Raw genomic sequence first — 26,286 nt, forward strand, 5'->3', positions numbered from 1 at the left:
CCACTGGAGAAATACGTTTGTGCCTAATGAATACTGGAGCCAGCACACGCAGAAGACAGCAGAGGGAGATACCACAAGACCTGATGATATCAGAAATTCTTAAAAGGACAGGAGATGCAAGAACTACAGTCACCAATACCAGCCCAGTTCTTAACCTCGGAGTACATGTCCAGTGACTTTGCTGAAGTACAATGTACTAAAGCTTATCCAAGGAGAATACAGTACACACCAGCAGAAGTTTAACTTTCTAGCAACTTATCAAAGGAAAGAACAGAAGTTCAGTATTGACTCATTCTCGCAGTACCAGTTGTAGAAGAAAGTAAGCAATACTACTGGACCAGGATAGCCCTGTGGAGGGGCTATATCACCAAGTAATTTATCCACAAAACACACAGCTAAATACAGGATGTGAATGAACTGCTGATTGCCACCACTACTAAAAGAAGCACCAAGAAGGGGCAGTGTCCTTAGTGAAGTTTCTGGAAGAACAAGACTGCAGAGCCTCAAAAGGAGAAATTGCAGCTAGTCAAGCAAGAGTTAATCTTCCTAGGAGACACAAGGTACCCGACATCTAACAAAAGTGAGAAGGAAAAGATTTATACTGCAAGCTAAGATGCCAACTAGTGTCAAGCAAGTCAGATGATCATTCCTGGGCCTAGTAGGACACTACAGAACATGGATACCTCTAGCACCAGTCTACATGCAAGCATTGTATGACAACACTGAAAGGGAGGAGGGTCCGCATCCTACATACAGCAACAGATGAATTAAGCTACTGAACAATTGGAAACAGCAGTTGCCTCATCTCAAGCCCTAGAATGACCTGACTATTAAAGAAGGAGGCCATACATAGAAGTCCTTATGCAAAATCATGGACTGAGGTGGTGAAGACCAGTGGCCTACAACTCAAGCAAGCTTGACAGCAGTAATCAAAGAGCACAGACACAGTGCTGAATCAGTAGTCCTAGAAGAGGACAAGAGCACAGGCATAGTGCTGAATCATGAACTTATCATCCAGGGTCCACATGCAGGTACAGAGAAGCTTCAACAAGCAAGAACCAGACACCTGTCAGTGGCAAGGCTGACCATGTATGAAGTAGCACTGCCAAAGTGCGACAAGTAACCATCAGAAGATGTATTACCCTCAACTCAGCAACCCTTTTCTAGCATTAATCAATAAAGGTGTTGTATCTCAAGATTCAAAAGGAGGGAAAAACAGATTATCTACTGATGAATGGGAAAGCCAGAAGTTTCTAACATTCACTCACGAAGGTAAACAATATTGTTGGACACGATTACCCCAAGGGGGAGCAACCAGTCCATCAGATTTCTCAGAGGCAATGGCATTAATCCTGCAGAAATGGAGACCGCACTTTACAGACACCCAGTTAGTTCAATATGTCGATGATCTGCTTATTGCTGCACAGACAGAAGAGAAGTGCAAAAAAGGAAACAGCATCACTACTCATTTTTTTTTTTTTTTTTGGCAGAAGAAGATTGCAGAGTGTCACAAGCCAAACTACAGCTAGTACAGAAAAGAGTTATCTTTTTAGGACACTGCATATCCCAAGGAACAAGGCATCTTACTGATGAAAGAACAAAAGCAATAACTCAAGCAAAAACCCCAAGAACATTAAAAGAAATCAGAGCTTTCCTGGGCCTTATTGGTTATTGCAGAGAATGGATACCCTCAGCCTCATTACTGATGCATCCCCTATATGAATTAACAAAAAAGGAGGCGTCAGCAGAAAACAGGGACACCATTGAAGAAGCAGTAAGAAAACTAAAGCAAGCCATAACAGCCCCAGCATTGGGATTGCATGAATACAAAAAGCCTTTTAACCTATTCTGACATGAAAACAGAGGGCATTCTTTAGGGGTGCTCACCCAGAAATACGGACCAAAACAAAGACCAGTGGCATACTGTTCAGCCCAGCTGGATCCGATTATCAGAGGAGCACCATCCTGTGTCCAAGCAGTGGCAGCAGCAGCAATACTGAGGGAAAAGGTGACAGACCTTGTGCTTGATCATCCACTGTGTATACAAGTACCGCACGCTGTAACAGAAATACGAAGTCAAGAAAAAAGCAAGCATCTTTCTGCAGCCAGACTTACCAAATATGAAGTAGCACTATTAAGCGCCTCCCATGTCACCATCACAAGATGCACTGTACTAAACCCAGCTACACTCCTTCCCATCAACGATTCAAAAGAGGGGAGGAGAGGGGGAAATGGTAATGATGGTAAATCGTTAGATGAGGAGGAAAATGCTGCTACAGACGCAGAAAATACAACACAAACATTTCCACATGATTGCCTAGCCCTCATGGAATTAGAGACTGTACCTCTTCCTAATGTCCAAGATACACCACTGGACAATCCAGACATGAACCTGTTCGTCGATGGATCAAGATATTATGATAATGGATCCCCAAGGACAGGATATGCAGTAACAACTGAAACTGAAGTCATAGATTCTGGACCAAGAATGTCAGCACAAGAAGCAGAACTCATAGCAATGACCAAAGCCTGCATACATGCTGAAAACATGACAGCTAACATCTACACGGATTCACGCTATGCTTGGGGGGTGTCCCAGGATTACGCTGTTATTTGGAAAAGTAGGGACTTCAAAGGTGCAAATGGAAAACCCATCAAACATGCCAGTTTGATTATGGAACTACCTAAAAGGATTGGAATAATCAAGGTACAAGCACATACTAAGAGCCAAACCATGGAAGCTAAAGCAAATGCATTTGCAGATGCAGAAGCCAAGAGAATTGCCTTACAATCAAAAGAACCTGAGCAAGTCTTAGTAGCTCAAGATGTGAAACAAATGCCCAGTGAAGAGGAGTTGATCAAAATTCAACAACAAGTATCACAAGGAGAAAGTGACACGATTGGGGGCAGAAGAAGATGAACATGGACTTTGGAAGTCAAAAGAATTAAAGTACTGTCTACCAGCAGCTCTATTTCCACCTATGTTACAAGTAGCTCATGGACAAGTACATCATTCAAAGGAAGCCATGGTGAATAGAGTACAAGAGCATTGGATAGCTCCGGGCTTCAATAAAGCTGCAACAAACTTTGTAGCAGGATGCTGAATCTGTGGAATCAGCAATCCAGGACAAAGAACCAAGACACCTCTAGGAACTATACCCAAAGCCTCTTACCCATTTCAAAGACTACAAATTGACTATATACAGTTGCCACGAAGCGGTCCATATGAATATGTACTAGTAGCAACGGACATGTTTAGTCACTGGGCCGAAGCCTGGCCAGTAGGCAAAGCCACAGCAAAGAAACTGATAGCAGAAGTAGTATGTAGATTTGGGATACCTGAGGTTATAGAATCAGATAGAGGTACACATTTCAAAGGAGAAGTCATGCAGCATATAATGAAAGATTTGGGGGTACAGCAGGCCTTCCACGTGCCTTACCGTCCCCAGGCGAGTGGGAGGGGGGAACATCTGAACTTTGACCTTAAGCTAAAACTACAGAAAATGATGACAGAAACCAAAAGAACTTTGCCAGAATGCCTACCTATAGTCTTGTTCAATATTAGGACCACACCTATGAGACCAAGTAAACTGACTCCATATGAAATATTGTTTGGGTCAGCTCCAAGAACAGGTTGTTATTATCCACAACAATTACAACATAATCATGGTGATTTAACAGGTTATGTACAGGAGGTGTGTAAAACATTGACTAACCTCAATTGCCGAGTGTTTTCTTCCATTCCAGACCCAGAAGGTTCAGCTACGCATAAGCTAAATCCAGGAGATTGGGTCTATTTAAAGAGACATGTGAGAAAGACCTTTGAACCAAGATAGGATGGTCCATATCAAGTGCTGCTAACCATGCCTACCTCAAATTAAGGTGAAAAGTCGTGATACCTGATTACATGCATCCCACTCGAAGAAGCTGACAGTGACTCTCCAGCCAGAAGAATGAAGTTGCTTATCCTTTGGTTGTTGTTAAGGGTAATCCCCAAGGTTTGGACTATAAGTTCAGGCAACTGGTTTACTGAAAGGGAATAGTTCAGGCCTAGTGTAGGTAGAATAGGGAGAAAAAGTGGAATCAAAAAGAGGGGAAATGATGGTGTAGGAGCTTCCGCAGTATAGCAAATATATTGATTCACGCTTTTTCGCATTTATTAAGATATTTACTGTTAATCACAAAATGGGTTCATGTGTCCTTAAAAATATTGCAGAGCTAGTCAGAATATTATATACTTTGAATATCTTGTATGCAGAGCTTGAATTGTTCAAGGACAAGGCAAAACAAAATGTATCCAAGGCAGACAAAGAAAGACCAGATGAATACAAGGCTACTTGAGAAGAATGTTTTGAGTTTATGTCCGAAAGACTGATAATAACCATTTCAAGAATGTTCTGGTTGCCAGTTGAAACATTGTATGACAATTGATGTATTTCAAGTTCTGAGACAAACATGGTGTATTCTGATTGGCTAACTGTATTGGCAAACATGGTTCCTTTGTCTTTAAGCTATAAATAATAAACCTATGACGGCCCCTAGCAGGTCATTTATGATTTGATTAGGTTACACATGATCTTGTGTCCTTTTTTCAATTTACTGACCTCCAACCGGTTGAACAGAATTCTGACTGATGACTGCAGAGAGTTTATAGACCAGACCTGAACAGGTTAACATACCCTAACAACAGCATAAGCAGAACCCTCTGCAAAACACCAGTGACAGAAATAATAACGGAATACAGCGGCCTAGGCCGACGGACGCGGCAGAGCCGCTACTCACGGAACCGGTACGAATACTGGCAAACGGACAGGAACTCCCAATGCTGCTGACACAGACTCTCAGAACTGGAGGACAGGCAGAATCCCAAACGACAGACCGGTGGACACCAAGAAGCCAGAAACTTGACCAGGCACAGGCAAAGCCACTGGACCTCAGGACAGGAACGCCTCACGGCAGGACACGGGATCAGACACAGGAATCGACACAGGGAGCAGCTCGACTGACACTGCTACTTGGAGCTCAAGAACTAGCAGGAACCAAGCTCAGAACTCAAGCAGACTGGAAACCTAGAAATATCACCAGCGTCTGTGAATTGCAGTCAGCCAGCATATAACAGAGAGGCCTAATTCATAATTTCATGCAGCTGCCCTGTTGCATGACTCCAAACTGACAAGATGCAATTAGCAGCCAGGTGAGGCTGAACACATGGGAACAAGCTGCAATTACACAGACTCACCAGCGGCAGCAACCAAGAGTATTCTTAAACAGAGCAACGGGAAATCCTGGCCTGCAAAACAACTTATAAACATAAAATACCTAACTGACATGCAAAACAGGAATGAGCCACAGCCGTGGCTCATAACAAGATCACACTTGCCATTTAATATTTTTAGGAGTTACTGTATGGCATCATAAAATCCTTGCTTGCAACCTTAACTGCTCCATTTCCTATGTTTAGTTCACTTTGTAGTGCCAGCGTTGATCTACTTGAAATGTTGTAACTTCAGAAGTTGACCCTAAAACATACTCTTGCTTTATGACCTGAATATAAAGCATACTCCATACTACAGTATGTGAAAGCTGCATGCCCAGGGACAACTGCATATAGGACCTTATTCAGACCTGGATGCAGCCGATGCGTTCTCATGCAGTGGCCGCATCCAGAGGGTCTACAGTGCGCAACCTTTCACCATGTGATCGCATCCCTGAGGGAAACGCAGGCGTGTCATGGCCGTTTTTTGGGGCCAGCTGATGATGTCCGGTTTTCTTGCAAGTGGAAACGTGGCGGTGATACCCCTGCATATCGTTTGGGGGGCAGAGCCACACATGCTGGTTGGCCTTGCTCTATGCTGGGCCGCCCCCAGCGTGTGAGTAGTATGGTTGCAGATCGCAAAATCAACTAGCCACTTTGAATAATCCCCACAGTGTTTAACTTATACAAAGGTTTTACTTTTTCTTTTTTTATTTCTATAAGGTATGCTAGAACGTCCCAGACCACCTCCTTATTGATTTATTTGGGTGAGGAATTGTTTGGGGACGGTCTCTCGGACCTAGTTTCCACAGCTACGGCTGGGAAGTCAAATTTTTTGCCATATATTCCCTCACGGCCTAAGAAAGCACCGTATTACCAAATGCAGTCCTTTCGATCACAAAAAGGCAAGAAAGTCAGAGGTGCGTCCTTTCTTGCCAGAGGCAGGAGTAGAGGAAAGAAGCTGCACAATACAGCTAGTTCCCAGGAACAGAAGTCCTCCCCGACTCGTCCGCAATTTCTGCCGAAGGTGGTGTCATCTTTTCATTTGAACCAACCTATTGCGGTGCCTGCGGCTACTCGTGACTTGGAGGATTCCAAGTTACTAGATGTAGTCAGGGCTTTGAAGATTTATGTAGCCAGAACGGCTGGAGTCAGGAAAACTGACTCGCTGTTTATCCTGTATTCATCCAACAAGCTGGGTGCTCCTGCTTCAAAGCAAACTATTGCTCGCTGGATCTGTAACACGATTCAGCAGGCTCATTCTGCGGCTGAATTGCCGCATCCTAAATCCGTAAAAGCCCATTCCACAAGGAAGGTGGGCTCTTCTTGGGCGGCTGCCCGAGGGGTCTCGGCATTACAGCTTTGCCGAGCAGCTACTTGGTCGGGTTCAAACACTTTTTTGCAAAATTCTACAAGTTTGATACCCTGGCTGAGGAGGACCTTGTGTTTGCCCATTCGGTGCTGCAGAGTCATCCGCACTCTCCCGCCCGTTTGGGAGCTTTGGTATAATCCCCATGGTCCTTACGGAGTCCCCAGCATCCACTAGGACGTTAGAGAAAATTAAGATTTTACTCGCCGGTAAATCTATTTCTCGTAGTCCGTAGTGGATGCTGGGCGCCCGTCCCAAGTGCGGACTTCTTCTTCTGCAATGCTTGTATATAGTTATTGATTAAGGGTTATGTTGGCATCCGTTTTTTGATCCTCTGTTGTTGTTCATACTGTTAACTGGGTATGTTATCACAAGTTATACGGTGTGGTTGGAGTGGCTGGTATGAGTCTTACCCTGGATTCCAAAATCCTTTCCTTGTAATGTCAGCTCTTCCGGGCACAGTTTCCTTAACTGAGGTCTGGAGGAGGGGCATAGAGAGGGAGGAGCCAGTGCACACCAGTAGTCCTAATTCTTTCTTAGAGTGCCCAGTCTCCTGCGGAGCCCGTCTATTCCCCATGATCCACTACGGACTACGACAAATAGATTTACCGGTGAGTAAAAATAAGAATTTACTTACCGATAATTCTATTTCTCGTAGTCCGTAGTGGATGCTGGGAACTCCGTAAGGACCATGGGGAATAGACTTTAGTAAAGCTTTAGGACTACCTGGTGTGCACTGGCTCCTCCCCCTATGACCCTCCTCCAAGCCTCAGTTAGGATACTGTGCCCGTACGAGCGTACACAATAAGGAAGGATTTTGAATCCCGGGTAAGACTCATACCAGCCACACTAATCACACCATACAACTTGTGATCTGAACCCAGTTAACAGCATGATAACAGAGGAGCCTCTGGAAAGATGGCTCACAACAACAATAACCCAATTTAGTTAACAATAACTATGTACAAGTTTTGCAGACAATCCGCACTTGGGATGGGCGCCCAGCATCCACTACGGACTACGAGAAATAGAATTATCGGTAAGTAAATTCTTATTTTCTCTAACGTCCTAAGTGGATGCTGGGGACTCCGTAAGGACCATGGGGAATAGCGGCTCCGCAAGAGACTGGGCACATCTAAAGATAGCTTTAGGACTATCTGGTGTGCACTGGCTCCTCCCCCTATGACCCTCCTCCAAGCCTCAGTTAGATCTCTGTGCCCGAACGAGAAGGGTGCACACTAGGGGCTCTCCTGAGCTTCTTAGTGAAAGTTTTAGTTTAGGTTTTTTATTTTCAGTGAGACCTGCTGGCAACCTGCTGCATCGAGGGACTAAGGGGAGAAGAAGCGAACTCACCTGCGTGCAGAGTGGATTGGGCTTCTTAGGCTACTGGACATTAGCTCCAGAGGGACGATCACAGGCCCAGCCTGGATGGGTCCCAGAGCCGCGCCGCCGGCCCCCTTACAGAGCCAGAAGGCAGAAGAGGTCCTGTCTTCAACAAGGTAGCGCACAGCACTGCAGCTGTGCGCCATTGCTCTCAGCACACTTCACACTCCGGTCACTGAGGGTGCAGGGCGCTGGGGGGGGAGCGCCCTGAGACGCAATAATAAACACCTTGGATGGCAAAAAAAATGCATCACATATAGCTCCTGGGCTATATGGATGCATTTAACCCCTGCCAAAATACATAGAAAAACGGGAGATAAGGCCGCCGATAAGGGGGTTGAGCCTATCTCCTCAGCACACTGGCGACATTTTCCCTCACAGCTCCGTTGGAGGGAAGCTCCCTGTCTCTCCCCTGCAGTCACTACACTACAGAAAGGGTTATAAAAGAGAGGGGGGGCACTAATTACGCGCAGTATTAAATATACAGCAGCTATAAGGGGAAAAACACTTATATAAGGTTATCCCTGTGTGTATATATATATATATATATATATATATATATATATATATATATATATATATATATATATATGTATGATGAAAGAACGAGGCGGCACTCTGGAGACTTTGGTGAAGCGGTGAACTTTGTCAGGTGAGACTTTATCAACGTTTCGGGGTGCAAGCCCCCGTCATCAGGACACACAGTGATCAAACAAGTGAAAAATAAACATTTAAATAGACTTACCAGGCGCGCTTCCAGCCGTGCTCTCCTCGCCGCTGCCCGACTTCCGGACTCGGCGCTTCCGGTCAGGTGACCCTGGTCCGTGACGCGAGCTCCCAGTGCCGTCATGCAGGGGGCGGGGGAGGCCGTTGCTATGGTGCGAGCTGAAAAAACATACAATACACAGACGAATCATAGTGCAGTTCTTAAGACAGGACAGGCAATCTCACATCTGCCTGAAGCATATCGTGCAATAAAGTGAACGTTAAAACTCTAAAAACATATCTATACAAACTGTGAATGCATAAAACAGATTTTTTAACAGTTGGTTACATCTAATGAGTTCAGAACCCTGTATTCTAGAAACTGTTCTATACAGGTAAGCATGTTTGTTCTATTTCCTAAATATCAGTATTTAATTCACAATGGCCTACATTTTCAGGGGAGGAGATGTTAATCAGATCTATCACTACCAAATAACATCTTCGTTATATTTAGTCAGAAATCCCCAGGTTTCAAGCAAAACTACTCATACCCAGAGATTCATTGAGTCCTCTTGGTCTCAATGTGTCCAGTGCGATTATCCATTTGGTTTCTAGTTGTAGGAGGCGCTTGGATCTATCACCCCCCCTAATGGAGAACGGCACCTGGTCCACAATACGGTACCTAAGTGCTGAAAGTGAATGTTTAGCTATGGCAAAATGCCTAGCTACCGGTTATTCGCTGGTTCCTGATGTTAATGCTGCCCTAATGGCAGATCTATGTTGTGTCATCCTCACTTTGAACGTGCACTCTGTCTTGCCCACATAGTGTAATCCACATGGGCAAGACAAGAGATACACCACAAATTTAGAGTTGCACGTATAGGCGTCCTTCAATTTAATGGTCTTACCTGTGTAAGGATGTTTAAACGAATCCCCAGGAACCAGAAAGTTACATGTAGTGCACCCGCACCTGTAGCATCCCTTTCTAGACCTGATTAGACTGCCCTCTGTTCTGATTTTTTTAGCCACATCAGTTTTAACAACTAGGCTTCTGATGTTCCGGCTCCTAGTATAGCACGGCATCAATTTGGTATCTTTGAACATCTTAAGCTCAGGGTCAGTATTTATGATAGGCCAAAATTCCTTAGCTCTTCTACTGGTGTGTCTGCTGGACGTGTTAAACTGATTAACCCACTGGACACATTGAGACCAAGAGGACTCAATGAATCTCTGGGTATGAGTAGTTTTGCTTGAAACCTGGGGATTTCTGACTAAATATAACGAAGATGTTATTTGGTAGTGATAGATCTGATTAATATCTCCTCCCCTGAAAATGTAGGCCATTGTGAATTAAATACTGATATTTAGGAAATAGAACAAACATGCTTACCTGTATAGAACAGTTTCTAGAATACAGGGTTCTGAACTCATTAGATGTAACCAACTGTTAAAAAATCTGTTTTATGCATTCACAGTTTGTATAGATATGTTTTTAGAGTTTTAACGTTCACTTTATTGCACGATATGCTTCAGGCAGATGTGAGATTGCCTGTCCTGTCTTAAGAACTGCACTATGATTCGTCTGTGTATTGTATGTTTTTTCAGCTCGCACCATAGCAACGGCCTCCCCCGCCCCCTGCATGACTGCACTGGGAGCTCGCGTCACGGACCAGGGTCACCTGACCGGAAGCGCTGAGTCCGGAAGTCGGGCAGCGGCGAGGAGAGCACGGCTGGAAGCGCGCCTGGTAAGTCTATTTAAATGTTTATTTTTCACTTGTTTGATCACTGTGTGTCCTGATGACGGGGGCTTGCACCCCGAAACGTTGATAAAGTCTCACCTGACAAAGTTCACCGCTTCACCAAAGTCTCCAGAGTGCCGCCTCGTTCTTTCATCCTATATACAGACCATCGGGTCTGCTTGGGAGGGCACTGGAGCGTGAGCCTTGCTCTATTAGCCCATGGGAGAGTGCCAGACATATTTCTTCTATATATATATATATATATATATATATATATATATATATATATATATATATATATATATATATATATATATATATATATATATATATATATATATATAGCGCTCTGGTGTGTGCTGGCAAACTCTCCCTCTGTCTCCCCAAAGGGCTAGTGGGGTCCTGTCCTCTATCAGAGCATTCCCTGTGTGTGTGCTGTATGTCGGTACATTTGTGTCGACATGTATGAGGAGAAAAATGATGTGGAGACGGAGCAGATTGCCTGTAATAGTGATGTCACCCCCTAGGGTGTCGACACCTGAGTGGATGAACTGTTGGAAGGAATTACATGACAGTGTCAGCTCTGTATAAAAGACAGTGGTTGACATGAGACAGCCGGCTACTCAGCTTGTGCCTGTCCAGACGTCTCATAGGCCGTCAGGGGCTCTAAAGCGCTCGTTACCTCAGATGGCAGATATAGACGCCGACACGGATACTGACTCCAGTGTCGACGGTGAAGAGACAAATGTGACTTCCAGTAGGGCCACACGTTACATGATTGAGGCAATGAAAAATGTTTTACACATTTCTGATAATACGAGTACCACCAAAAAGGGGTATTATGTTCGGTGAGGAAAAACTACCTGTAGTTTTCCTGAATCTGAGAAATTAAATGAGGTGTGTGATGATGCGTGGTTTTCCCCCGATAACAACTGATAATTTCTAAAATGTTATTGGCATTATATCCTTTCCCGCCAGAGGTTAGGGTGCGTTGGGAAACACCCCCTAGGGTGGATAAAGCGCTCACACGCTTGTAAGGGCTCTACCCTCTGCTGAGATGGCCGCCCTTAAGGATCCTGCTGATAGAAAGCAGAAGGGTATCCTAAAATGTATTTACACACATACTGGTGTTATACTGCGACCAGCAATCGCCTCAGCCTGGATGTGCAGTGCTGGGTTGGCGTGGTCGGATTCCCTGACTGAAAATATTGATACCCTAGATAGGGACAGTATATTTTTGCCTATAGAGCATTTAAAAGATGCATTTCTATATATGCGTGCTGCACAGCGGAATATTTGCCGACTGGCATCAAGTCTAAGTGCGTTGTCCATTTCTACCAGTAGAGGGTTATGGACACGTCAGTGGTCAGGTGATGCGTATTCCAAACGGCATTTGGAAGTATTGCCTTATTAAAGGGAGGAGTTATTTGGGGTCGGTCTTTCAGACCTGGTGGCCACGGCAACAGCTGGGAAATCCACGTTTGTACCCCAGGTCGCCTCTCAACATGAGAAGACGCCGTATTATCAGGCGCAGTCTTTTCGTGGACAAGCGGGCAAAAGATTCCTCATTTCTGCCCCGTGACGGAGGGAGAGGAAAAAGGCTGCAGATATCAGCCAGTTCCCAGGAACAGAAACCCTCTCCCGCCTCTGCCAAGCCCTCAGTATGACGCTGGGGCTTTACAAGCAGAATCAGGCACGGTGGGGGGCCCGTCTCAATGAATTTCAGCGCGCAGTGGGCTCACTCGCAAGTAGACCCCTGGATCCTTCAGTAGATATCTCAGGGGTACAAATTAGAATTCGAGACGTCTCCCCCTCGCCGTTTCCTAAAGTCGGCTTTACCGATGTCTCCTTCTGACAGGGAGACTGTTTTGGAAGCCATTCACAAGCTGTATTCCCAGCAGGTGATAACAAGGTACCCCTCCTGCAACAGGGAACGGGGTATTATTCCACACCGTTGTGGTACCGAAGCCGGACGGCTCGGTGAGACCGATTCTAAATCTAAAATCTTTGAACACTTACATACAGAGGTTCAAATTCAAGATTGAGTCACTCAGAGCAGTGATTGCGAACCTGGAAGAAGGGGACTACATGATGTCTCGGGACATCAAGGATGCTTACCTTCATGTCAAAATTTACCCTTCTCATCAAGGGTACCTCAGGTTTATGGTACAGAACTGTCACTATCCGTTCAGACGCTGCCGTATGGATGGTCCACGGCACCCCGGGTCTTTACCAAGGTAATGGCCGAAATGATAATATTCCTTCAAGTGAAGGGAATTTTAGTTATCCTTTACTTGGACGATTCCCTGATATAAGGGTAAGATCCAGGGAACACAGTTGGAGGTCGGTGTAGCACTATTTCAGGTAGTGTTGCGGCAGCACGATTGGATTCTCAATATTCCAAAATCGCAGCTGGTTCCGACGACTTGTCTTCTGTTCCTAGGGATGATCCTGGACACAGTCCAGAAAAAGGCTTTTCTCCCGGAGAAGAAAGCCAGGGAGTTATCCGAGCTAGTCGGGAACCTCCTAAAACCGAGCCAAGTCTCAGTGCATCAATGCACAAGGGTTCTGGGTAAAATGGTGGCTTCCTACGAAGCAATCCCATTCGGCAGATTCCACGCAAGAACTTTCCAGTGGGACCTGCTGGACAAATGGTCCGGGTCGCATCTTCAGATGCATCAGCGGATAACCCTGTCACCAAGGACAAGGGTGTCCCTCCTGTGGTGGTTGCAGAGTGCTCATCTTCTAGAGGGCCGCAGATTCGGCATTCAGGACTGGGTCCTGGTGACCACGGATGCCAGCCTGCAAGGCTGGGGAGCAGTCACACAGGGAAGGTATATCCAGGGCTTATGGTCAAGTCTGGAGACATCACTTCACATAAATATCCTGAAGCTAAGGGCCATTTACAATGCTCTAAGCTTAGCAAGACCTCTGCTTCAAGGTCAGCCGGTGTTGATCCAGTCGGACAACATCACGGCAGTCACCCACGTAAACAGACAGGGGGGCACAAGAAGCAGGAGGGCAATGGCAGAAGCTGCAAGGATTCTTCGCTGGGCGGAAAATCATGTGATAGCACTGTCAGCAGTATTCATTCCGGGAGTGGACAACTGGGAAGCAGACTTCCTCAGCACGACCTCCTCCCGGGAGAGTGGGGACTTCACCCAGAAGTCTTCCACATGATTATAAACCGTTGGGAAAAACTCGACAGGTATTGCGTCAGGTCCAGGGACCCTCAGGCAATAGCTGTAGACGTTCTGGTAACACCGTGGGTGTACCAGTCAGTGTATGTGTTCCCTCCTCTGCCTCTCATACCCAAGGTACTGAGATTGATAAGATGGAGAGGAGTAAGCACTATATTCGTGGCTCCGGATTGGCCAAGAAGGACTTGGTAACCGGAACTTCAAGAGATGCTCACGGAGGATCCGTGGCCTCTTCCTCTAAGAAGGGACCTGCTCCAGCAAGGACCCTGTCTGTTCCAAGACTTACCGCGGCTGCGTTTGACGGCATGGCGGTTGAACGCCGGATCCTGAAGGAAAAAAGGCATTCCGGATGAAGTCATCCCTATCCTGATCAAAGCCAGGAAGGATGTAACCGCAAAACATTATCACCGCATTTGGCGAAAATATGTTGCGTGGTGCGAGGCCAGTAAGGCCCGACGGAGGAAATTCAACTGGGTCGATTCCTACATTTCCTGCAAACAGGAGTGTCTATGGGCCTGAAATTGGGGTCCATTAAGGTTCAAATTTCGGCCCTGTCAATTTTCTTCCAAAAAGAACTAGCTTCAGTTCCTGAAGTTCAGACGTTTGTAAAAGGGGTACTGCATATACAGCCTCCTTTTGTGCCTCCAGTGGCACTTTGGGATCTCAATGTAGTTTTTGGGTTCCAAAAGACACATTGGTTGAACCACTTAAATCTGTGGAGTTAAAATATCTCACATGGAAAGTGGTCATGCTGTTGGCCCTGGCCTGGGCCAGGCGCGTGTCAGAATTGGCGGCTTTATCCTGTAAAGGCCCTTATCTGATTTTCCATTCGGACAGGGCGGAATTGAGGACTCGTCCTCAGTTTCTCCCTAAGGTGGTTTCAGTGTTTCACCTGAACCAACCTATTGTGGTGCCTGCGGCTACTAGGGACTTGGAGGACTCCAAGTTGCTAGACGTTGTCAAGGCCCTGAAAATATATGTTTCCAGGACGGCTGGAGTTAGGAAAACTGACTCGCTGTTTATCCTGTATGCACCCAACAAGCTGGGTGCTCCTGCTTCTAAGCAGACTATTGCTCGTTGGATTTGTAGTACAATTCAGCTTGCACATTCTGTGGCAGGCCTGCCACAGCCAAAAATCTGTAAATGCCCACTCCACAAGGAAGGGGGCTCATCTTGGGCGGCTGCCCGAGGGGTCTCGGCTTTACAACTTTGCCGAGCAGCTACTTGGTCAGGAGCAAATACGTTTGTAAAATTCTACAAAATTGATACCCTGGCTGAGGAGGACCTGGAGTTCTCTCATTTGGTGCTGCAGAGTCATCCGCACTCTCCCGCCCGTTTGGGAGCTTTGGTATAATCCCCATGGTCCTTACGGAGTCCCCAGCATCCACTTAGGACGTTAGAGAAAATAAGAATTTACTTACCGATAATTCTATTTCTCGTAGTCCGTAGTGGATGCTGGGCGCCCATCCCAAGTGCGGATTGTCTGCAATACTGGTACATAGTTATTGTTATCAAAAAATCGGGTTATTGCTGTAGTGAGCCATCTTTTCTAGAGGCTCCTCTGTTATCATGCTGTTAACTGGGTTCAGATCACAAGTTGTACAGTGTGGCTGGTATGAGTCTTACCCGGGATTCAAAATCCTTCCTTATTATGTACGCTCGTCCGGGCACAGTATCCTAACTGAGGCTTGGAGGAGGGTCATAGGGGGAGGAGCCAGTGCACACCAGATAGTCCTAAAGCTTTCTTTAGATGTGCCCAGTCTCTTGCGGAGCCGCTATTCTCCATGGTCCTTACGGAGTCCCCAGCATCCACTACGGACTACGAGAAATAGAATTATCGGTAAGTAAATTCTTATTTTCTCTGACGTCCTAGTGGATGCTGGGAACTCCGTAAGGACCATGGGGATTATACCAAAGCTCCCAAACGGGCGGGAGAGTGCGGATGACTCTGCAGCACTGAATGAGAGAACTCCAGGTCCTCCTCAGCCAGAGTATCAAATTTGTAGAATTTAGCAAACGTGTTTGCCCCTGACCAAGTAGCTGCTCGGCAAAGTTGTAAAGCCGAGACCCCTCGGGCAGCCGCCCAAGATGAGCCCCCTTCCTTGTGGAATGGGCTTTTACAGATTTTGGCTGTGGCAGGCCTGCCACAGAATGTGCAAGCTGAATTGTACTACAAATCCAACGAGCAATAGTCTGCTTAGAAGCAGGAGCACCCAGCTTGTTGGGTGCATACAGGATAAACAGGGAGTCAGATTTTCTGACTCCAGCCGTCCTGGAAACATATATTTTCAGGGCCCTGACAACGTCCAGCAACTTGGAGTCCTCCAAGTCCCTAGTAGCCGCAGGTACCACAGTAGGCTGGTTCAGGTGAAACGCTGAAACCACCTTAGGGAGAAATTGTGGACGAGTCCTCAATTCTGCCCTGTCCGTATGAAAAAACAGTTAAGGGCTTTTATAAGATAAAGCCGCCAATTCTGACACGCGCCTGGCCGAAGCCAGGGCCAACAGCATGACCACTTTCCATGTGAGATATTTCAAATCCACAGATTTAAGCGGTTCAAACCAATGTGATTTTAGGAACCCCAAAACTACATTGAGATCCCAGGGTGCCACTGGAGGCACAAAAGGAGGCTGTATATGCAGCACCCCCTTTACAACGTCTGAAACTTCAGGAACTGAAGCCAGTTCTTTCTGGAAGAAAATCGACAGGGCCGAAATCTGAACCTTAATGGATCCTAATTTTAGGCCCATAGACACTCCTGTTTGCAGGAAATGCAGGAATCGACCCAGTTGAAATTCCTCCGTTGGGGCCTTCCTGGCCTCGCACCACGCAACATATTTCCGCCAAATGCGGTGATAATGCTTTGCGGTCACATCCTTCCTGGCTTTGATCAGGGTAGGAATGACTTCTTCCGGAATGCCTTTTTCCTTCAGGATCCGGCGTTCAAACGCCATGCCGTCAAACGCAGCCGCGGTAAGTCTTGGAACAGACAGGGTCCTTGCTGGAGCAGGTCCCTTCTTAGAGGTAGAGGCCACGGGTCCTCTGTGAGCATCTCTTGAAGTTCCGGGTTCCAAGTCCTTCTTGGCCAATCCGGAGCCACGAGTATAGTTCTTACTCCTCTCCGTCTTATAATTCTCAGTACCTTGGGTATGAGAGGCAGAGGAGGGAAACACATACACTGACTGGTACACCCATGGTGTTACCAGAGCGTCCACAGCTATTGCCTGAGGGTCCCTTGACCTGGCGCAATACCTGTCCAATTTTTTGTTGAGGCGGGACGCCATCATGTCCACCTTTTGGTTTTTTTCCAACGGTTTACAATCATGTGGAAGACTTCTGGGTGAAGTCCCCCCTCTCCCGGGTGGAGGTCGTGCCTGCTGAGGAAGTCTGCTTCCCAGTTGTCCACTCCCGGAATGAACACTGCTGACAGTGCTATCACATGATTTTCCGCCCAGCGAAGAATCCTTGCAGCTTCTGCCATTGCCCTCCTGCTTCTTGTGCCGCCCTGTCTGTTCACGTGGGCGACTGCCGTGATGTTGTCCGACTGGATCAGCACCGGCTGACCTTGAAGCAGAGGTCTTGCTTGGCTTAGGGCATTGTAAATGGCCCTCAGCTCCAGGATATTTATGTGAAGTGATGTCTCCAGGCTTGACCACAAGCCCTGGAAATTTCTTCCCTGTGTGACTGCTCCCCAGCCTCGCAGGCTGGCATCCGTGGTCACCAGGACCCAGTCCTGAATGCCGAATCTGCGGCTCTCTAGAAGATGAGCACTCTGCAACCACCACAGGAGAGACACCCTTGTCTTTGGTGACAGGGTTATCCGCTGATGCATCTGAAGATGCGATCCGGACCATTTGTCCAGCAGGTCCCACTGGAAAGTTCTTGCGTGGAATCTGCCGAAAGGGATTGCTTCGTAGGAAGCCACCATTTTTTCCAGGACCCTTGTTCATTGATGCACTGACACTTGGCCTGGTTTTAGGAGGTTTCTGACTAGTTCGGATAACTCCCTGGCTTTCTCCTCCGGGAGAAACACCTTTTTCTGGACTGTGTCCAGGATCATCCCTAGGAATAGAAGATGTGTCGTCGGGATCAGCTGCGATTTTGGAATATTGAGAATCCAACCGTGCTGCCACAACACTACTTGAGATAGTGCTACCCCGACTACCAATTGTTCCCTGGATCTTGCCCTTATCAGGAGATCGTCCAAGTATGGGATAACTAAAACTCCCTTCCTTCGAAGGAGTATCATCATTTCGGCCATTACCTTGGTAAAGACCCGGGGTGCCGTGGACAAACCAAACGGCAGCGTCTGAAACTGATAGTGACAGTTCTGTACCACAAACCTGAGGTATCCTTGGTGAGAAGGGTAAATTGGGACATGGAGGTAAGCCTCCTTGATGTCCAAAGACACCATATAATCCCCTTCTTCCAAGTTCGCAATCACCGCTCTGAGTGACTCCATCTTGAATTTGAACTTGTGTATGTAAGTGTTCAAGGATTTCAGATTTAAAATAGGTCTCACCGAGCCGTCCGGCTTCGGTACCACAAACAGCGTGGAATAATACCCCTGTCCCTGTTGCAGGAGGGGTATCTTGATTATCACCTGCTGGGAATACAGCTTGTGAATGGCTTCCAATACCGCCTCCCTGTCGGAGGGAGAGGTCGGTAAAGCAGACTTTAGGGGAGCGCCTAAGTCCGCTTGTAAAGCCCCAGCGTCATGCTGAGGACTTGGCAGAAACGGGAGAGGGCTTCTGTTCTTGGGAACTGGCTGTTTGCTGCAGCCTTTTTCCTCTCCCTCTGCCACGGGGCAGAAATGAGGAGCCTTTTGCCCGCTTGCCCTTATGGGGCCGAAATGACTGCGCCTGATAATACGGCGTCTTCTTATGTTGAGAGGCTACCTAGGGTAAAAATGTGGATTTCCCAGCAGTTGCCGTGGCCACCAGGTCTGATAGACCTACCCCAAATAACGCCTCCCCTTTGTAAGGCAATACTTCCATATGCCTTTTGGAATCAGCATCACCTGACCACTGCCTCGTCCATAACCCTCTTCTGGCATAAATAGACAGCGCACTTACTCTTGATGCCAGTCGGCAAATATCCCTCTGTGCATCCCGCATATATAGAAATGCATCTTTCAAATGCTCTATAGTCAGTAATATACTGTCCCTATCCAGGGTATCAATATTGTCAGTCAGGGAATCCGACCAAGCCACCCCAGCACTGCACATCCAGGCTGAGGCGATTGCTGGTCGCAGTATAACACCCGTGTGAGTGTTTATACATTTTAGGATATTCTCCTGCTTTCTGTCAGCAGGTTCCTTAAGGGCGGCCCTATCAGGAGACGGTAGTGCCACCTGTTTTGACAAACGTGTGAGCGCTTTATCCACCTTAGGGGGTGTTTCCCAACGTGCCCTATCCTCTGGCGGGAAGGGGTATGATGCTAATAACCTTTTAGGAATTATCAGTTTTTTATCGGGGGAAACCCACGCTTCATCACACACTTCATTTAATTCCTCAGATGCAGGAAAAACTACAGGCAGTTTTTTTCTCACCAAACATAATACCCTTTTTAGTGGTACTTGTATTATCAGAAATATGTAAAACATTTTTCATAGCATCAATCATGTAACGTGTGGCCCTATTGGAAGTCACATTCGTCTCTTCATCGTCGACACTGGAGTCAGTATCCGTGTCGGCGTCTGTATCTGCCATCTGAGGTAACGGGCGTTTTAGAGCCCCTGATGGCTTTTGAGACGCCTAGACAGGCACGAGCTGAGTAGCCGGCTGTCTCAGGTCATCAACCGTCTTTTGTAAAGAGCTGACACTGTCACGTAATTCTTCCATAAGCTCAGCCACTCGGGTGTCGACTCCCTAGGGGGTGACATCTCCATTACAGGCAATTGCTCCGCCTCCACACCATTTTCCTCCTCATACATGTCGACACAATCGTACCGACACGCAGGGAATGCTCTGATAGAAGACAGGACCCCACTAGCCCTTTGGGGAGACAGAGGGAGAGTATGCCAGCACACACCAGAGCGCTATATATATATATATATATATATATATATATACAGGGATAACCTTATAGAAGTGTTTTTCCCCTTATAGCTGCTGTTTTATTTATACTGCGCCAAATTAGTGCCCCCCCTCTTGTTTTACCCTTTTCTGTAGTGCAGGACTGCAGGGGAGAGTCAGGGAGATGTCCTTCCAGCGAAGCTGTGAGGGAAAATGGCGCCCGTGTGCTGAGGAGATAGGCTCCGCCCCCTTCTCGGCTGACTTTTCTCCCGCTTTTTGCTGTATTCTGGCAGGGGTTAAAATACATCCATATAGCCCTGGGGGTTATATGTGATGTATTTTCGCCAGCCAAGGTGTTTCTATTGCTGCCCAGGGTGCCCCCCCCCCCAGCGCCCTGCACCCTCAGTGACTGGAGAGTGAAGTGTGCCAGAGGAGCAATGGCGCACAGCTGCAGTGCTGTGCGCTACCTTGGTGAAGACTGATGTCTTCTGCCGCCGATTTTCCGGACCTCTTCTTGCTTCTGGCTCTGTAAGGGGGCCGGCGGCGCGGCTCTGGGACCGGACTCCGAGGCTGGGCCTGTGTTCGGTCCCTCTGGAGCTAATGGTGTCCAGTAGCCAAGAAGCCCAAGCTGGCTGCAAGCAGGCAGGTTCGCTTCTTCTCCCCTTAGTCCCTCGATGCAGTGAGCCTGTTGCCAGCAGGTCTCACTGAAAATAAAAAACCTAAAACTAAACTTTTACTAAGAAACTCAGGAGAGCCTCCTAGAATGCACCCTTCTCGGCCGGGCACAAAAATCTAACTGAGGCTTGGAGGAGGGTCATAGGGGGAGGAGCCAGTGCACACCAGGTAGTCCTAAAGCTTTACTTTTGTGCCCAGTCTCCTGCGGAGCCGCTATTCCCCATGGTCCTTACGGAGTTCCCAGCATCCACTAGGACGTCAGAGAAATCTTATTTTAACAGTGTGAACTGGCTCCTCCCTCTATGCCCCTCCTCCAGACCTCCGTTTAGAAAATGTGCCCGGGAGACACGATGCACACCAGTGGAGCTCTACAGATTTCTGCTGGAAAAGACTTTGTTAGGTTTTTTAATTTTACAGGGAAGCTGCTGGCAACAACTTCCCTGCTTCGTGGGACTTAGGGAGGGAAGTAGGAACCAACATCTCAATTAGTTCAATGGCTCTGCTTCCGCTGACAGGATACCATTAGCTCCTAAAGGGTACTGAACACAGCTCTTGCCTGGCTGCTGCTCACTCCCACAGCACTGCCGCCACCCCCTAACAGAGCCAGAAGTCTGGTGAGTATTTACCGGAGACCTGCAGAGAGGGGTCCTCTGGTCATCGTGGCGGCATAAAGGTACCAGCACAGCAGCGGGAACCTGCGTGCCATGTCTCTCAGCCCAAGGTTGCAGAGCGCGCGGGGGGGATGTGCTCTGAGCGGCATGGAAGAAACCTTACTCTTACTGGCGAAAAAGTACTCTCATGTTAGTCACTGGTGTACTAAATCCCTGGGCAGTATAAATATTACATTGCTGAGGCTGAATCATGCCATTACAGGGGGTGAACGCTACTTCTCACACATCGCTGATACAAGGTCCAGGGTGTTATAGAAGAGGAGGGGAGCACATATTGTATTGAGGTCTGCGGACTTAATATTGAAAAACAGCGCTGTGATTGTACACTGCTCAAAAAAATAAAGGGAACACTAAAATAACACATCCTAGATCAGATTGAATTCAATATTCTTATTAAATACTTTGTTCTTTACATAGTTGAATGTGCTGACAACAAAATCACACAAATTATCAATGGAAATCAAATTTATTAACCCATGGAGGTCTGGATTTGGAGTCACCCTCAAAATTAAAGTGGAAAAACACACTACAGACTGATCCAACTTTGATGTAATGTCCTTAAAACAAGTCAAAATGAGGCTCAGTAGTGTGTGTGTGGCCTCCACGTGCCTGTATGACCTTACTACAACACCTGGGCATGCTCCTGATGAGGTGGCGGATGATCTCCAGAGGGATCTCCTCCCAGACCTGGACTAAAGCATCCGCCAACTCCTGGACAGTCTGTGTGCAACGTGGCGTTGGTGGATGGAGCGAGACATGATGTCCCAGATGTGTTCAATTGGATTCAGGTCTGGGGAACGGGCGGGCCAGTCCATAGCATCAATGCCTTCGTCTTGCAGGAACTGCTGACACACTCCAGCCACATGAGGTCTAGCATTGTCTTGCATTAGGAGGAACCCAGGGCCAATCGCACCAGCATATGGTCTCACAAGGGGTCTGAGGATCTCATCTCGGTACCTAATGGCAGTCAGGCTACCTCTGGCGAGCACATGGAGGGCTGTGCGGCCCCCCCAAAGAAATGCCACCCCACACCGTTACTGACCCACTGCCAAACCGGTCGTGCTGGAGGATGTTGCAGGCAGCAGAACATTCTCCTTGGCGTTTCCAGACTCTGTCACGCCTGTCACATGTGCTCAGTGAGAACCTGCTTTCATCTGTGAAGAGCACAGGGCGCCAGTGGCGAATTTGCCAATCTTGGTGTTCTCTGGCAAATGCCAAACGTCCTGCACGGTGTTGGGCTGTAAGCACAACCCCCACCTGTGGACGTCAGGCCCTCATACCACCCTCATGGAGTCTGTTTCTGATCGTTTGAGTAGACACATGCACATTTGTGGCTTGCTGGAGGTCATTTTGCAGGGCTATGGCAGTGCTCCTCCTGTTCCTCCTTGCACAAAGGCGGAGGTAGCGGTCCTGCTGCTGGGTTGTTGCCCTCCTACGGTCTCCTCCACGTCTCCTGATGTACTGGCCTGTCTCCTGGTAGTGCCTCCATGCTCTGGACACTACGCTGACAGACACAGCAAACCTTCTTGCCACAGTTTGCATTGATTTGCCATCCTGGATGAGCTGCACTACCTGAGCCACTTGTGTGGGTTGTAGGGAGGTCATACAGGCACGTGGAGGCCACACCCACTACTGAGCCTCATTTTGACTTGTTTTAAGGACATTACATCAAAGTTGGATCAGCCTGTAGTGTGTTTTTCCACTCTAATTATGAGGGTGACTCCAAATCCAGACCTCAATGGGTTAATACATTTGATTTCCATTGATTTTTTGTGTAATTTTGTTGTCAGCACATTCAACTATGTAAAGAACAAAGTATTTAATAAGAATATTTAATTCATTCAGATATAGGATGTGTTATTTTAGTGTTACCTTTATGTTTTTGAGCAGTGTATATACTGTATACAATACATATAGGGCGCGTGGTGTGGACTGGCAAATCCCTCTGGGTCCCTCTAACAGACAATAGGGTAGATCTGTCCCCAATAGCTCCCCTGTGTGAGAGTGGTGTGACTGTACAAGAGTGTACCATGTCTAGAGAAAGCTCTAACTTAGAGGAACCCATTTTGGATGCACAAGAGTGTTCTGAGCCGGTGTGGGTGAGAAAGTTGCAGAGTAATATGTCTAAGCTGGCAAAGAAATTCTGAGTCTGAACAACAGACACAGTATTGGAGACAGTCTGTGGAGGATGCACGGTTTGCTGATTCCTCCACGTCATCCACTCGGGACCCCTCCAATTCCCAGAAAAGGTCTCTGGCCCAAATTATGCAAAGGGACACTGACACGGATTCCGACACTGATGTCGACACTGGGGATTTGAGAGAGGTAGACCCCAAACTAGCTAAGAGCATTCAATGTATGATGGTCGCTATAAAGGAGGTGTTAGAATTTACTGACACAACACCTGCACCTGAGGAACAAGATTATTTTAAATTAAATTAAAAACAGGCGGTGACTTTTTCTCTGTCTAAGGCATTAAATGCATTCTTTGAAGAATCCTGGCCTAACCCGGAAAAGTTAGCGACGACGTTAAAGTCCATCTATATAGCTACGGGTACGTTACTCAGGCCCACAAGTGCTTCTGCGTGGGTAGGTAACGCAGTGGAAAAATGGGCAGACAACTTGATTGTTAATATTGACACGGTCGATAAAGATATGCTTCTAATTCAAGGTCATATCAAAGACTCTGCAGGTTTCTTAGTTGAGGCTATGAAGGATGTTGGCTTACTGGGTTCAAGATCCTCTGCTATGGCGATCTCGGCCCGCAGGGCACTCTGGATCCGCCAGCATGGAATGCTGATGCAGAATCCAAAAGAAAAATTGAGGTGCTCCCCTACAATGGTGAGGCCCTCTTTGGTGAAAAGCTGGATGCCATGATATCAACTACCACATGTGGCAAATCAGAATTTCTGCCATCGGCAGCTGCACCGGCTGAAAAAGTATATCATTCTCAAACTATGCAGTCCTTTCGGCCCAACAAGTACAAAAAGGCAAAGGGTACCCCTTTCTTCGCAGGAAAAGGGAGGGGAAGAGGTAGAAAACCTACAACACCATCAGGCTCGCAGGAGCAGAAGTCAACAACTACTTCTGCTAAAGCCACAGCATGACGCTGGGGCTCCCCTGCGGGAGTACGATCGGGTGGGGGCACGTCTACTGTTTTTCAGCCAGGTCTGGATTCATTCTGATCTGGATCCTTGGATATTACAGATAGTATCCCAGGGTTACAGGTTGGAATTTCAGGACCTTCCCCCATACCGATTTTTCAAATCGGCCTTGCCAGTTTCTGTTCAGGACAGCACAAATGTGCTGAACGCAATACAGAAATTATGTCAAGACAAAGTAATTTCCTTTGTTCCTGACGAACAAAAGAACCAAGGTTTTTATTCAAGCCTGTTTGTAGCGCCGAAGCCGGATGGCTCGGTAAGACCGATTTTAAACCTAAAATCTCTTAATATTTATTTGAAAAGGTTCAAATTCAAGATGGAGTCCCTGAGAGCGGTGATCTCCAGCTTGGAAGAAAAGGAATTTCTGGTGTCAGTGGACATCAAGGATGCTTACTTGTATGTTCCCATTTTTCCTCAACATCAAGGATACCTGAGGTTTGTGGTTCAGGACTGACACTACCAATTCATTACCTTTCGGGCTTTCCACGGCTCCGAAAATATTCACCAAGGTGATAGCGGAGATGATGGTTCTCCTTCGCAAGCAGGGAGTCAACATAATTCCATACTTGGGCGAACTCCTCATAAAAGTGAGATCCAGGGAAAAATTAGTCCAGAACATAGCATTATCCCTGACTGTGCTTCAACAGCACGGTTGGATCATCAACTTTCCAAAATCACAATTGGATCAGACGATGAGGTTGTCATTTCTGGGAATGTTCTGTACAGAGTATTTCCACCGGTGGAAAAGGCTCAGAAGATCCAGAGTGGGTAATACACACAGACACACACACACACAGTGGGTGTTTCAGTCTGTGTGTCCGTTCCCTCCACTTCCACTAATACCAAAAGTTCTCAAGATCATCAGAAGAACAAGGGTTCGAGCAATCCTCATTGCTCCAGACTGGCCAAGGAGGGCTTGGTATCCAGATCTTCAGGAGTCATTACTGGAAGATCCTCTGCCTCTTCCTCTTCGCAAGGACCTGCTTCAGCAGGGACCGTTAGTTTATCAAGACTTACCGTGGCTGCGTTTGACGGCATGGCTGTTGAGCACCATATCCTAGCCTGTAAGGGTATTCTCAATGAAGTCATTCCCACACTTATTCTGGCCAGGAAAGGGGTAACGTCAAAACATTACCATCGTATTTGGAGAAAATATGTATCTTGGTGTGAATCCAAGAAGTCTCCTGCGGTGGAGTTTCAATTAGGACGGCTTTTCCTATTCCTACAGGCAGGTGTAGATGCTGAATTGAGATTAGGGTCTATCAAGGTCCAAATTTCGGCCTTGTCAATTTTCTTTCAGAAACAGTTGACTTTCCTTCCTGAGGTCCAGACGTTTGTGAAGGGGGTTCTGCGCATCCAACCTCCCTTTGTGCCTCCTGCTGCGCATGGGATCTTAATGTGGTGTTGCAGTTCCTTAAATCGGACTGGTTTGAACCTCTGCAAGAGGTGGAGTTGAATTTCCTCACTTGGAAAGTGGTCATGCTGTTGGCCTTGGCTTCAGGCAGACGAGTATCTGAATTAGGGGCTCTGTCACATAAGAGTCCTTATTTGATTTTTCATGAAGATAGGGCTGAACTGAGAACACGTCGGCACTTTCTTCCGAAGGTTGTGTCGTCTTTCCATATCAACCAACCTGTGGAGGTGCCAGTGGCTTCTGACACCTCAGCCGTTTCAAAGTCCTTGGATGTCGTCAGAGCGTTGAGAACTTATGTAGTAAGAACGGCTCGGATAAGGAAAACAGAATCTTTATTTGTCATCTATGACCCCAACAAGATTGGGTGTCCTGCTTCTAAGTAGACTATTGCGTGCTGGATTAGGGGTACCATTCAGCACGCTCATTCCACAGCAGGATTGTCGTTACCGACGTCTGTAAAGGCCCTCTCTACCAGGAAAGTGGGTTCGTCCTGGGAGGCTGCCCGGGGTGTCTCGGTGTTGCAAATTTGACGAGCTGCTACCTGGTCAGGTGCAAACACGTTTGCTAAGTTTTACAAGTTTGATACCTTGGCTGCTGATGATCTTCAGTTTGGTCAGTCCGTTCTACAGGAACATGAGCACTTCTCGCCCATACTGGGAGCTTAGGTACATCCCCATGGTACAAAAATGGACC

The 26,286-nt window shown here is 47.1% G+C and overlaps 1 protein-coding gene across 1 annotated transcript in view; it reads left to right on the forward strand.

Moving 5' to 3' along the window:
• Window positions 1-26,286, forward strand: part of PDIA4 (protein disulfide isomerase family A member 4) — a 339,636-nt gene that overhangs the window by 144,363 nt on the left and 168,987 nt on the right. The gene's annotated exons all lie outside the window — the stretch shown is intronic.

Source organism: Pseudophryne corroboree, chromosome 5, assembly GCF_028390025.1.
Source record: "Pseudophryne corroboree isolate aPseCor3 chromosome 5, aPseCor3.hap2, whole genome shotgun sequence".
NCBI lineage: Eukaryota > Metazoa > Chordata > Amphibia > Anura > Myobatrachidae > Pseudophryne > Pseudophryne corroboree.